The sequence below is a fragment of the Macaca thibetana genome, chromosome 2 (assembly GCF_024542745.1).
Source record: "Macaca thibetana thibetana isolate TM-01 chromosome 2, ASM2454274v1, whole genome shotgun sequence".
NCBI lineage: Eukaryota > Metazoa > Chordata > Mammalia > Primates > Cercopithecidae > Macaca > Macaca thibetana.
The window spans coordinates 142,372,155-142,385,880 of record NC_065579.1 but is presented as its reverse complement, the minus strand read 5'-3'; the positions used below and the strand labels follow the sequence as shown (position 1 = coordinate 142,385,880).

Genomic DNA, 13,726 nt, shown 5'->3' with positions numbered 1-13,726 from the left:
ACTTCTTGGGCTAACCTTTCAGGTCACTCATTCATTCAACAAATATATTGAGGGCCAGATGCAGTGGCTTATGCCTGTAATCCAGAGCCTTAGGGGGCCAAGGCCGGAGGATCGCTTGAGGCTAGGAGTTCAAGACCAGCCTAACATAGCAAGATCTTGTTTCTACAAAAACTATAAAAATCAGCTAGGTGTGGGGGTGCATGCCTATAGTCCCATCTACTCAGCAGGCTGAGGTGAGAGGATGGCTTGAGCCCAGAAGTTTGAGGGTGCAATGAGTGATGATCATGCCACTGCACACCAGCCTGGGCAACAGAGTGAGACCCTGACTCAAAAAAAAAAAAAAAAAAAAAAATTAGACTGAGCACGGTGGCTCATGCTTGTAATCCCAGCACTTTGGGAGGCCGAGGTGGGTGGATCATGAGGTCAGGATATCGAGACCATCCTGGCAAACACGGTGAAACCCCATCTCTACTAAAAATACAAAAAAATTAGCCGGGCGTGGTGGCAGGTGCCTGTAGTCCCAGCTACTCGGGAGGCTGAGGCAGGAGAATGACTTGAACCTGGGAGGTGGAGCTTGCAGTGAGCGGAGATCACGCTACTGCACTCCAGCCTGGGTGACAGAGCGAGACTCTGTCTTAAAGAAAAAAAAAAAAAAATTAGTGAGCACCTACTATGTGTCAGACATGATCCTAAGTCCTGCAGCAAAGCAATACATAAAGAGGAAATAGGCATAACAAGAAAATACATAGTACAGCAGATGGTGAGCAGTGACGCAGGCAGATGGTGCGGGGTTACTACTTTAAGCAGGATGGTCAGAGAAGGCTTCATGGAGAAGGTGACTTTTGAGTAGACAGCTGAAGTGAAGGAGGGGCCAGGTGACTTTCTAGGGGCAGAGCACTCCAGGCAGAGGGAACAGCCAGGGAAAAGGCCCTGAGGAGGGAGCCTACCCAGGGGAACTGGGACATGTTCCAGTGTTACTGGAGCAGAATGAGGGAGGAAGTCATGGGAACCAAGGCCAGAGAGGGCCAGAGGTGTGGGGCAGATCTCGCAGGAGCCTGTAAGACCTTGGGTTTTACCCTGAGTGCGGTGGGAGTGTGGCAGGGGCTAAGCGGGGAGGGGCGTGAGCTGCCTTGGGTTTGAACAGGACCCCCTGGCTGCCTGGCTGAAAAGAGTAGTCAGGGGCGAGGGCGGGAGCTAGGAGCCCGGTGATGATGGTGATGACGCTGGCTGGATCAAGGTGACAGGTGAGGAGTGGAGAGAAGGGGCTGAATTCAGGCTATACTGAAGGCAGGACCAACAGGATTTTCCAGATGGGTGAGATACAGAGTGTTAGAAAGCCAAGTGTCAAGTATGACTCCAACATTTGAGGCCTGAGCTTAGGGTATGGATGACCCCTCTTCAGGAAGTCCTCCTGGGGAGCCCGCAGCTCGCCGGACCTTGCCTGTTTCCCTCCGAGGCTGGGGGCTCCCATGGTGGGACTTGTTTCCCGTCCTGCTGCCACAGTGCTGGAAAAGTGAGAGGGGAGAGGCGGAGGCAGGCTGAGCTGGGGCCCTGCCCTCGGCTGTGTGAGGTCCATCACTGCTCCTCTCACCTCTCTAGGGACCTGTGTTTTCTCACTTGCACAAGGCGAGTGGGTGCTCTCCAAAAGTTCCTCTAGCTGTAACCCAGTTTCCTCCCTAGGAGCGGGCACTGCCAGCTTCCTGAGCCCCCAGGCCTTCTCTCCTACTCCCTGCCCAACCTCAGCCTCGTGGGAGCATCGGAGTATCTTCCTTCCCCTCTGGGACTCACAGGGCAGGTTGGGACACGTGGCTGGGGCCTGAGTCAGCCTCACCAATGTGGGTGGAGGGGGTACCTGGGACACGTCCCCTCCTCCCTTCCCAGAGCTTGGTACAGCCAAGGGTGGCACAGCTGCCCCCATTTCACTGGCTCCTGGAGTCCAAGGGCATGGCTGTGGCCCTGAGGCAAGGCCAGGCATGTAGCTGCCCCACCTGCCCCCCTGTAGTGCTGTAGGGAAGAGTCAAGTCAGACAGGAAGGCCTGGGGCAGATAGCACCAGCAGGAAGGAATGCCATCCCAGTGAGCGAGTGGGGCCCAGGGGCAACGTCACGGTAGTCCCGCCCTCCTTGCTGTCACAGGTGCAGCCTGTCCTGTCCCTCCCCTGACCAACCCAGCATCCACACAGTCTACACAGAGTTCCTCTTGCTGCCCAGACAAGCTAAAGGACCACAGGTAATGGGACATGGGGCTGGGTGAGCAGTGGGATGGAGGGTCAGCTTTTAAGGAAATTGGGAGAAAGAGTGTCCTCAATAGGCTTGATATTGTGTGGTTCCTTGGTGGACCTGGGTTTGAGTCCCAGCTCTGCATCTTCCTAGCTGGGTGAGAACTTGTCTCTACCTCAGGGGAGGATGACAAATATTCACCTCCCTGGGTTGTGCTGAGGCTTCCACCCGCCTATACTTGGCCGTGGTAGGTGACCAGCTCCCAATTCTGTCACCAACTTGCCGCAAGACTTTCAGAAAAACCCTTGACCTCTCTGAGCCTCAGTTTCCCTACTTGTGAAATGAAGGGTCCAACTAGATCTCTGAAGGCCCCTCATACCCTCGCTGTTATGGAACCTAACAGCTTAGGAGGGGAGGGGCATTCCCGCAAATATCTCAGCCTCTGCACCACCATCAGTGACTGCAGGCAGCCGCCCCTCTCTCTGCCCCTCCTGGAGGAAGCCACCCTGAGCTGCAGCCAGGTTTGGGAGACTTGGGAGGAAGAAGCCAGCTGTCCCCCTGCTTCCAGCTCAAAGGCACCCCGGGGAGGATGTGCCAAACAGAAAGCTGGGCCATGGGGAGGGGGCCCTGCTGCCTGTCAGAGCCTCAGGCGCAGGTGGTGTGGCCCAAGGGGAAGGGGGCTTGGCAGACCTCTCAGAGCTCCCCCCACCCATCCCCGTAGGCTGTCATCCTCGTCCTAGAGCTGCCTCTGCTCAAAACACGCTGGCTTTCAGGCCTCAAGCCAACCTAGTTTCCTTTTAAGGGGGATGAGAATAATTATGGTCTTGTGCTTATTATTTTCTTCTGTTTTGTTAAGAAACTGCCCAGAAGAGTTCAGAGCCCTGACTAATGAGTCGGGAGTGTGTGTTAGGGGGAGTGGTGGGGAGTGAACTCAGGCTAGTGTAGCCCTAGAGCACCAGGTTACTTGTGCTGGGAAATCCTCCTTGTGAAAAGGATCAGAGAGCGAGATCTCAAGTGCTGGCTGCACGCCAAGGACCATGCTGGGCCTGCCCTGCTCCCTGCCTTATTTCACTTTCACAACAACCCTGTGGGTGGAGTCTTTCCTTTTTCTTTTTGTTTCTTCTTCTTCTTCTTTTTTTTTAAATAACAGATTTACTGAGATGTAATTCACTACTATAAAATTCACCCTTTAAAAGTGTATAATTCAGGGCCAGGCGGCGTGGTTCACCTGTGTAATCCCAGTACTTTGGGAGGCTGAGGCGGGCAGATCACTTGAGGTCAGGAGTTCGAGACCAACCTGGCCAACATGGCAAAACCCCATCTCTACTAAAAATACAAAAATTAGCCAGGCATGGTGTGCACCTGTAATTCCAGCTACTCAAGAGGCTGAGGTGTGAGAATCACTTGAACCCAGGAGGCAGAGGTTGCAGTGAGCCAAGATTGCACCACTGTGCTCCAGCTTGGGTGAGAGGGAGACTCTATCTCAAAATAAATAGATAGATAGATAGATAGATAGATAGATAGATAGATAGATAGATAGATAAAAATGAAGTGTACAATTCAGTGTTTTTGTTCATTCACAGAGTTGTGCAGCCAGTGCCACTATCTAATTTTTTTTTAATCATCTCCAAGGTGAACCCTGTACCATTTAGCCGTCACTCCCCACTTCCCCTTCCCTCTGGCAACAACAAACCTACTTTCCATCTCTATGGATTTGTGTATTCTGGACATTTCATCTGAATGGGATCATATGGTGTGTGGTCCTTTCCGAGTGGCTTCTTTCGCTTAGCCCAATGTCGTCAAGGCTCATCCGCATTGCAGTGGGTGTCCATCCTTCCTTCCTCGCACTGGTTGGATGAGGTTGCATTGTATGATGATCTCAAACTTTGTGTCTCCATTTACCAGGGGATGGACATTTGGGTTGTTTCCATTTTTGGCTGTTATGTGTAATGCTACTATAAACATTCATTACAAGTCTTTGTTTGGATATAGGTTTTCAATTCTCTCACAAATATACTAGGGATTGGAATTGCTGGGTCATGTAGTAAATCTTTTTTAACTTTTGAGGAGCTGCCAAACTGTTTTCCAAAGTGACCTCCATTTTACAATCTGACCAGCAATGTATGAGGGTTCCGGTTTCTTCGCACCGTCACCAATACTTGTTACTGTCTGTATGTCTCATCGTAAGCCACCCTAGTGGGTGTAAAGGAGTATCTCATGGTGGTTTTGATTTGCACTTCCCTAATGACTAATGATGTGGAGCATCCTCTTTTTTTTTTTTTTTTTTTTTTTTTTTTTGAGATGGAGTTTCACTCTTGTTGCCCAGGCTGGAGTGCAATGATATGATCTCAGCTCATTGCAACCTTTGCCTCCCAGGTTCAAGTGATTCTCCTGCCTCAGCCTCCCGAGTAGCTGGGATTACATGCACCCGCCACCATGCTTGGCTAATTTGGTATTTTTAGAAGAGACGGGGTTACTCCATGTTGGTCCGGCTGGTCTCGAACTCCCGACCTCAGGTGATCTGCCCGCCTCGGCCTCCCAAATTGCTGGGATTACAGGCGTGAGCCACCGTACCCAGCGATGTGGAGCATCTTTCTATGTGCTATTGACTATTTCTGCGTCTTGTTTCGAGCAATGTCTATTCGAGTCCCCTGTCCATTTTTAAACTGGATTATTTGTCACTGTCTGTTGAGTTGTAGGCATGCCCATTTTTCCAGCTAAGGATTCTGAAGCTCTGAGAATGGATGTGACATGCTCCAGGTCGCAGAGTCAGTGAGGGGTCAAGGCGGGAACTGAATATCTAGGTCTGTCTGATGTTCGAGAGAACTGACAAGCTCTTGTACTGGATGCCACCTTTCTGTTTCTTTTTTTTTTTTTTTTTTTTTTTTTTTTTTTTTTTTTTTTTTTGAGACGGAGTCTCAGGCTGTTGCCCAGGCTGGAGTGCAGTGGCGCGATCTCGGCTCACTGCAAGCTCCGCCTCCCGGGTTCCCGCCATTCTCCTGCCTCAGCCTCCTGAGTAGCTGGGACTACAGGCGCCCGCCACCGCGCCCGGCTAATTTTTTTTTTTGTATTTTTAGTAGAGACGGGGTTTCACTGTGGTCTCGATCTCCTGACCTTGTGATCCGCCCGCCTCGGCCTCCCAAAGTGCTGGGATTACAGGCTTGAGCCACCGCACCCGGCCGCCACCTTTCTGTTTCTTATTGTCAGTTGTGTGTGTGTGTGTGTGAGTGTGTGTATGTGTGTGGTGTGTGTTGTGAGAGAGAGTGAGTGTGTGTGTGTGTGTGTGTGAGTGAGAGAGAGAGAGAAAGAGAGAGAGAAAGAGAGGTGGGTAGAAACCGAGAGAGAAAGATGGGAAAGAGAGAGAAACAGAGACTGAGATTCCAGGCTGTGGGAGAAGGGACCCGCCTGGCTCTGTCTAGCAGGGCACCCACCTTGGTGCCTTGGTGTTTGACTCAACACTACACCAAGTTAGGATGATCAGAGCCAGAGAAAGCCTTTAATGAGTTTTAGGTTTCTTCCTATTAATCTTCAAATGTGTCAGTGGAGCCTCAAAAATGTTTTGTGGAGTGCATACTCCCCTTCTAGTTTTCCTTGTCCCTAAATCTGAAACAAATTATCCGATTAGACCCAAAAACCCCAAACCAGGACTAGCATCCCCTAGTGTCTAGCTAGGTCTAAGGATCTAGAGCAGCACTCATCTAACTTTTTGATTGCACAATCTTCTCAAGAAGAATGCTCTGGGCACCCCCAGCATATACATATGCATAGATATATACATGTATATACAAGTATAGTGGCCATTAGCTGATGTCTCAGGACCAGTGTACGTTCACAGTGAATTTCATCACCAGTGATAGTGGATGGAAATCCACCTTTCAAATCGTTTCTCATTATTATTTCAGGAACTCAAATACAATTGTATTTGAGTTTGAGTTTGTATTTGTTTCTCGTTATTATTTTGTATTTTGAGTTTGTATTTGTTTCTCATTTTTTCAGGAACTCAAATACACAGGAAAGAATTGTTTTGTGTGTGAGATTCCTTTCCATTGCTCTTTCCAACGTGGTAATGCGGCTAAACTAAGAGCAAGGACAAGTCTGTCCCACACTTTTCCTGTTGCTTGTTTGTACTTTCATGATTAGGGTTATCTCCAGCCGCAGTTTCTTTGCAGACTCTTTGAAGTCACTCGTCAACAATAAGGGGGCTGATTCAGTGAAAGCTATTTCATTTGAGCCTCAAATTAACCCAACTGGGCTCCTGCATACCACAATATATGGCAATAGTCTGAATGTAAAGAAAAGGAAGACGTGGTCACGGTCAACCTGTCTGCCTTGTGGGGCTCCCCACTGGCCTGTGGGAGCCCCACTTAATGGACATAGCATGTGGTGTCTGACATATGATCCAAGGGTGCACATCAGGGCTAACCTATATACTATTAACTATTTTTTAGTTAAAAATTACATAGAAATCGATAAATTAATATTTTCCTCCTGTACTTTGAAAAGAATTGCTTGAGAGACTAATAGGTTCTGAGCTAAGAACATCTAAGCCAACCCCTGCCACTCCTCAACTTGCCACCTCACATGGCAGCATGCTCAGGACAACCCCAAAGTTGTTGTCATTTTTAGAATATTATTTTATATATTGAGGCCAGGTGCAGTGGCTCAGCACAACACTTTGGAAGGCCAATCCCAACACTTTGGGAGGCCAAAGCAGGAGAATTGCCCAGGGTCAACAGTTCAAGGCTGCAGTGAGCCATGATTGCTTCACTGCACTTGAGCCTGGGTGACAAAGTGAGACCCTGTCTCTAGAAAAGAAGGAAGGAAGGAAGGAAGGAAGGAAGGAAGGAAGGAAGGAAGGAAGGAAGGAAGGAAGGGGAAAGGAAAGGAAAGGAAAGGAAAGGGGAAGGAAGGAGAGAGAGGAAGGAAGAGAAAAAGAAAGAAAGAAAGAGAAGGAAGGCAAGAAAGAAAGAAAAACGAAAGAAAAGAAAGAAAGAAGGAAAGAAAGAAAAAGAAAGGAAGAAAGAAAGAAAGGAAGGAGGGAAGGAGGAGGGAAGGAGAGAGAGGAAGGAAGAGAAAGAAAGAAGGAAAGAAAAAGAAGGAAGGAAGGAAAGAAAGAAAAAGAAAGAAAGAGAAAAGGAAGAAAAAAAGGAAGAAAATTCTTTTATATATTGAAGTTGGCAACTTCCCTGGTGACTTCCTCAAGGTACTGACCTTTCCTTCTGAGCTCACAGCCCTACCTGCTCCCCCTGTCCTGGCGTCCTGGAGTAGTTCTGCAGAGACTTGGGGACAGTGACTGGGCCCATCCATGTGGAGCTCATCCCTAGGTTGAGTGCCCTGCTCCCCAAGCCACTTTTCTTGGGTGTAGTCTCTGTACCCGCTACATCCTCTGGATTCCCTTTGTCTGTCCAGAACTTATTCTATGCGGGACCCAGGAGTAAACCCAGGATGGAGGATTGGGGATGGTGGGATGTGGGCCACCTTCTTCACCGTAGACTCTGTGCTTCTGTTAATATGACCTAAGGCTATGGTAGCTTTGCTCTGTAGCTATATCACCTTGTTGGCTCATATTGCCACTTTAACAAACATTGGTTGTGCACCTACTATGTGCTAGACAACAACCTCGATGCTTGCACTGTTTTCTTTCCTTCCAGATTATCTTTTTAAAATCCTAGATCTTTGAGTATAAACAGCCTCCACACAGAACCCAACCATCCTCTTTCTGTACAGCCATTATTATTATTATTCCTTTTTTTTTTTTTTTTTTTTTTTTTTGAGACGGAGTCTCGCTCTGTCACCCAGGCTGGAGTGCAGTGGTGCGGTCTTGGCTCACTGCCAGCTCTGCCTCCCAGGTTCACACCATTCTCCTGCCTCAGCCTCTCGAGTAGCTGGGACTACAGGTGCCCACCACCATGCCCGATTAATTTTTTGTTTTTTTAGTAGACACGGGGTTTCACTGTGTTAGCCAGGATGGTCTCGATCTCTTGACCTTGTGATTTGCCTGCCTCGGCCTCCCAAAGTGCTGGGATTACAGGCATGAACCACTGCGCCTGGCCTTGTTTTTGTTTTGTTTTTGTTTTTTTGAGACGGAGTCTCGCTCTGTCACCCAGGCTGGAGTACAGTGGCACCATCCCAGCCCACTGCAACCTCTGCCTCCTGGGTTCAAGCAATTCTCCTGCCTCAACCTCCCAGGTAGCTGGGACTACAGGCACGTGCCACAACACATCCGGCTAATTTTTTGTACTTTTAGTAGAGGCAGGGTTTCACCATATTAGCCAGGATGGTCTCGATCTCCTGACCTCGTGATCCGCCCACCTCAGCCTCCCAAAGTGCTGGAATTACAGGCGTGAGCCACTGCTCCTGGCCACAGCCATTATTTTGAAACTTGGGTATCACACTTGATTTTGTCCCTTTTCACTTTTTTGTTGCAGCCTAGGTGCCATTCCACACTCCTCAGGGGCAACCCCAGGTCCTGTCTGCATCCTTGGGTATGCAGTGGCCATAAGGTTCCCCCAGATTCATGGAAGTTCATCTAGTACAGTCAGCTGGATGGCCGGCCAGTGCGGCTTGTCATCCCACTATTAAACTGCCTGGCTGACTTAGACGAAATGGTGGAGGTGTAAACCGTAGCATCTTCTTTCTTTCCCTCTGCACGGTTCCCCTCACACTCTGATGTTGATGTTGATGTGTTCATATCCACACTCCTCACTGTGTGGTCTTGAGCAAGTCCTTTTCCCTTTCTGGGTCTCAGTTTTGATCTCCTGGATGCAACACTATAGAATTCCAACTTGGGGAGGGGGAGAGAACTCCAAGCCTGGAGATCTGTGGGGAGGTAAGGTGGGCCTGGGGGAGAGTAGTGAGAAAGAAGAAGGGGTGTAAACAAGTGGAAGATGCTATAAGAGGAGAGGGAGATACAAAGAATCTTTGTAGTCCTAATATTATTTCTTTTTTTTATTATTTATTTATGTATTTATTTATTTTGAGATGGAGTCTTGCTCTGTCGCCTAGGCTGGAGTACAGTGGTGTGATCTCAGCTCATTGCAAGCTCCGCCTCCTGGGTTCGTGCCATTCTCCCACCTCAGCCTCCCGAGTAGCTGGGACTATAGGCACCTGCCAGCATGCCCGGCTAATTTTTTTTTGTGTGTGTGTGTGTGTGGGTATGTGTTTTTTAGTAGAGATGGGGTTTCACAGTGTTAAGATGGTCTCGATCTCCTGACCTCGTGATCCGCCCGCCTCGGCCTCCCAAAGTGCTGGGATTACAGGTGTGAGCCACTGCGCCCAGCCTCCTAATATTATTTCTTTAAGCTCTTAAGTTCAGCACTTTGTGACTTCTTTTAATTAAGCATTTCGTCTAAGCCAGGGGCTAGAATGTAGCCGGGAGCCAGAAAAACATGGTTTCTACTTCCAGGGAGCTCAGAATCTAAGTCCTTTTAATCTCAATCCTCACAGCAACCCTGCAAGACAGTGACACTATCCCTAATTTACAGATGAGATAACAGAGGCCTGGAGATGTAAAGTAATTTTCCAAAATCATGAGCTGGGAAGTGAAGTGCTTAAGCCTGACTTGAAGCAGGTGCTACCAGACCCCGTTGTCCCACTGGCTTCATCAGGGCATCCGTCAGTATCGCCCCCTGGGTAAGGGCATGATATTGCGTCCTGTGCTATCCAAAACCCCATCTGAGCCCCAGAGCCCTTAGTGTGTGACGTTATTCCCTGTTTGATGGATGAGATAAAGGGCCTAGAGAAGGGAATTGAAGGAGAAGCAGCTGCACTAGCAGCAGCAGCAGCAGACTTTCCACTTGAACCTCCAAAAAGGGACACAGCTCTGTCAACACGTCGATTTTAGCCCAGTGAGACCTACGTTGGACTTCTGACCTGCAGAACTGTGAGATAATTTGTGTGGTTTTAAGCCACTAAGTTGGTGGGTGTTTGTTATCACAGTGATAGAAAAACCACTGAGGTGCTGAACCAGGTCCAAGAGGTGCACCTTCAGCAGGGGGACAAGTCTCTAGGGCAGGATCATCAGGGCTGCTGCTGCTTTGGTGATCACAATGCTGGAAGATGAAGGAAAGGAGGGGGCTGGGGGAAACCCAGGAGGTCCCCAACCCAGCCTGAAGTTCAGCCCCAGCCCCTCATATGGGGGCTCAGGGACACTGCCAAGCCTCAGCCTGGAGGCTGGAGTGAAGTCTGTGGAGCTGGTCTGCCATGAGCCCTGTTGAGCTCTGCAGGAAGCTGGAGCCCTCCCCAGACATTTGTCTCAACTACAGTGCTTTGGTTGCAAGTCACAAAGCCACCTCAGGCTACGAAAAAAGACTTTCCTGGGAAGATAAGGAGGTGGGGGTGGGTCTCACAGAACAGAGGGAAAGGTAAAAAACAAGACTGCAGAAGAGGCTGTGACCAGGGGGCAGAATAGAGAGCACCAGCCTCTTCAGAGCTCTGTCTCAGGGCAAACCACCCATGCCAGCCTTTAGAGCTCTGGGTCACTCATGTCACAAGTCAGATTCCTGCGGAAAGAGAGGCTGATGTTCTAACCTGGGTAATGGGAGTGACCACTCCACAGATTCCATGTAAAAGGGGCTTAGGGAGGGAGTGCAGTTATTTTGGGGAATACTTATTTTGGAGCTGTGATTGCATAACAAGGATCTGTTTGAGGCTGGGCGCGATGGCTGATGCCTGTAATCTCAGCACCCTGTCTCAAAAAACCAAAACAAAAACGAAAAAGGGTCTGTTTGAAATCAGAGTGCGTGCTTGTCTGGGGTGGCTTGGGAAGCTGAAGGAGATTACTGAGAACACTGTTGTACCCTTGGCTCTGCCCTTGGCCTTGTCCCCACCCCTCAGCCAGGGAGGGCTTGACACATCGAGGGCCAGCCCCAAGCTGTTGTCCAGTGGGGGCTGGATTTCCTCAAAGCGAAATCCTGTGTAATCACCAGAAGATGGGGGCTTTCATGCCAGGTGGGCAAAAACAGCAAATGTCCATTCCTCTGTCCACTCTGTTCCCCTCCCAGCTGCTGTTTCTGCTTCCAGAGCTCCCACCCCATTTCCCACACTGGGCTTGTTTAGCTGAGCTTGCCCTGCATTTCTGGCCCACAGACACGTTCCTTGGTCTACCCTCAGGAAAAGTTGGCCATCTTCAGTTTGGCATTCAAGGCCCAGGCTGATCTTCTCCACCCTTTCTGGCTCTTACCCCTTCAACTGCCTGCTGCCCCCAACCTCCTCCACTGAAACTTTTATCCTACTCTGCCTTTCGCTTTCTGTTGAAATCCAATTCCGTTTCAGTCACCTCAGCCCCCTCATCCAATATGGGACACCAGGAAGATAAGCAGCCCCTGAATCAAGAAGCAGAGTTCTGGAGCTGTTACCACACAATCAATGGGCTCACCGCCCAATGCACATAGAGGCCAATACCATGGCACTGGCTTTTGAGAAAAGAAAGGCTTTATTATAAGTCCAGTGGCAAGGAGATAGGAGGAAACACTCAAATCTGTCTCACCAAGCTGGGAGCTGGGCAGGTTTTATAAGCATACGGTAATGAGGTATGACCTGATTGGATCTTGCAATGAAGTGATGTGGGAGGCATGATCTGATTGGATCCTGCCATGGGGCGATACCAGAGCTTGATCTTATTGGATACTGAATCCTGGCATGCGCTATCTGCTTCTTAATTCAGTCCCCACTCCTCAGTCTGAGCACTTAGGTTCCCCTGTAGTGGCACGCATAGTAACCTGGCATGCTCAGGTTATGTGACTGTCAACCTGCGGGTCCATGGCAACTGAAAAACAACTCACAATTTGTTACATAAAAGTTGAACCAAATTGATCTGATGTGATGAAAGAGCCAGCCTTGCCCCTGTGTGGCTCCATGACCTGTGCAAGTTCCTCTCCATTTCAGGGCCTTGGTTTCCTCTTCTGTAAAGTATGACAATAATCTCCACCCTGCCTCTCTCCTGGTTGTATGAGAGTCAGGAGAGCTGGGAGAGGAGAGTGCTGTGAGGCTGTCATGGCTCGGTGTGCTCTGTCAGCCCTCCTGCCCTGGGCCCAGGCTCTGTGACAGCAGGAGCTCAGGAAATCTGGGCTCACCTAAAGGGGAAATCCAGTTTAGCAGGACCCGTGGGTACAGAGGCCCTGGCACCACCCATGACTCAGCAGGGCTGGGCTTTTTGGAGAAAAGTGCCAGAAAGTCGGGCATTCCATTTCCTTGTAGGATCAGCCTTGGATGTGGGGGCCACCTGAGGTGGTGCTAGAGGCCTCTAATCAGGGCGTAGCTGGGGCATGAAGCTTCTCTGTTGGGGTAGGAGTCAGATTTGAATCCATCTATAAGCTGGAAGACCTTGAACAAGTCTCTTCCTCTACCTGAGCCTCAGTCCTTCCCTATGTTAAATAAGACCTGTGTGGAGGCCGGGGGTGGTGGCTCGTGCCTGTAATCTCAGCACTTTGGGAGGCCAAGGTGGGAGGATCACTTGAGCCCAGGAGTTCAAGAGCAGTCTGGGCAACATAGTGAGACCACATCTCTACAAAAATATAAAAACTAAAAAATTAGCTGGCTGTGGTGGCAAATGCCTGTAGTCCCAGCTACTTGGGAGGCTGAGGTGGGAAGATCACTGGAACCCAGGAGGCTGAAGCTGCAGAGCGGTGATCGTGCCACTGCATTCCAGCCTGGGTAATAGAGTGAGACCTTGTCTCAAAAAAAAAAGAAAAGAAAAGAAAAGAAAAGAAAAGAAAGAAAGAAAGAAAGAAAGAAAGAAAGAAAGAAAGAAAGAAAGAAAGAAAGAAAGAAAGAAAAAGAAAGAAAGAAAGAAAAAAAAAGCAAAAAAAGAAAAATGGGTGGAGGAGAAACAGACAAGGACATTAAAAGGAGAAACAGAGCCACGTCAGATCTTCCCTCTGTGATGGTTCCATTCCTCCCCTTCAGTGTGCTAAAGATGTGCCTAAGGAAGTTCCCTTGGCTATGGGAACAATTACTCAAGGCTCCATCAGTAGCTAAATACAAGCCAGGTCAGCATATTTGCATAACACTCTGATGACTGTTAGTGTGTCCTCTTTCCTGGTGCCAATGTTAGGGTCCTGAAAAGAGGAGCCAGCATCACTCCTTTAGTCTCCCAGCATGGGCTGAGCAACTACTCTTGCTTAACCACTTACCATGTGGTCCTGGGCAAGTTTCTTTCTTTCTTTTTTTTTTTTTTTTTTTAGACAGAGTCTCGCCCTGTCGCCCAGGTTGAAGTGCAATTGCGCGATCTCAGTTCACTGCAACCTCTGCCTCCTGAGTTCAAGTGATTCTCCCGCCTCAGCCTCCCGAGTAGCTGGGATTACAGGCCTGCAACCACCACACCCAGCTAATTTTTGTATTTTTAGTAGAGACTGGGTTTCACCATGTTGGCCAGGATGGTCTCGATCTCCTGACCTCGTGATCCACCCGCCTCAGCCTCCCAAAGTCCTGGGATTACAAGCGTGAACCACCATGCCCGGCCGGTCCTGGGCAAGTTTCTTATCCTCTCTGTGCCCCAATATTCTGACC

General features: G+C 49.3%; 1 protein-coding gene across 3 annotated transcripts in view; it reads left to right on the top strand.

Annotated features, from left to right (window-relative positions):
• The first annotated feature begins 2,095 nt into the window (after nt 1-2,095).
• TMEM40 (transmembrane protein 40) overlaps nt 2,096-13,726 on the top strand; it is a 31,383-nt gene continuing 19,752 nt past the window's right edge. For all 3 annotated transcript variants that reach the window (XM_050781513.1, XM_050781512.1, XM_050781511.1), the window contains exon 1: nt 2,096-2,228. The gene's annotated coding sequence lies outside the window, so the exon portion shown is untranslated. The remainder of the gene's footprint in view (nt 2,229-13,726) is intronic.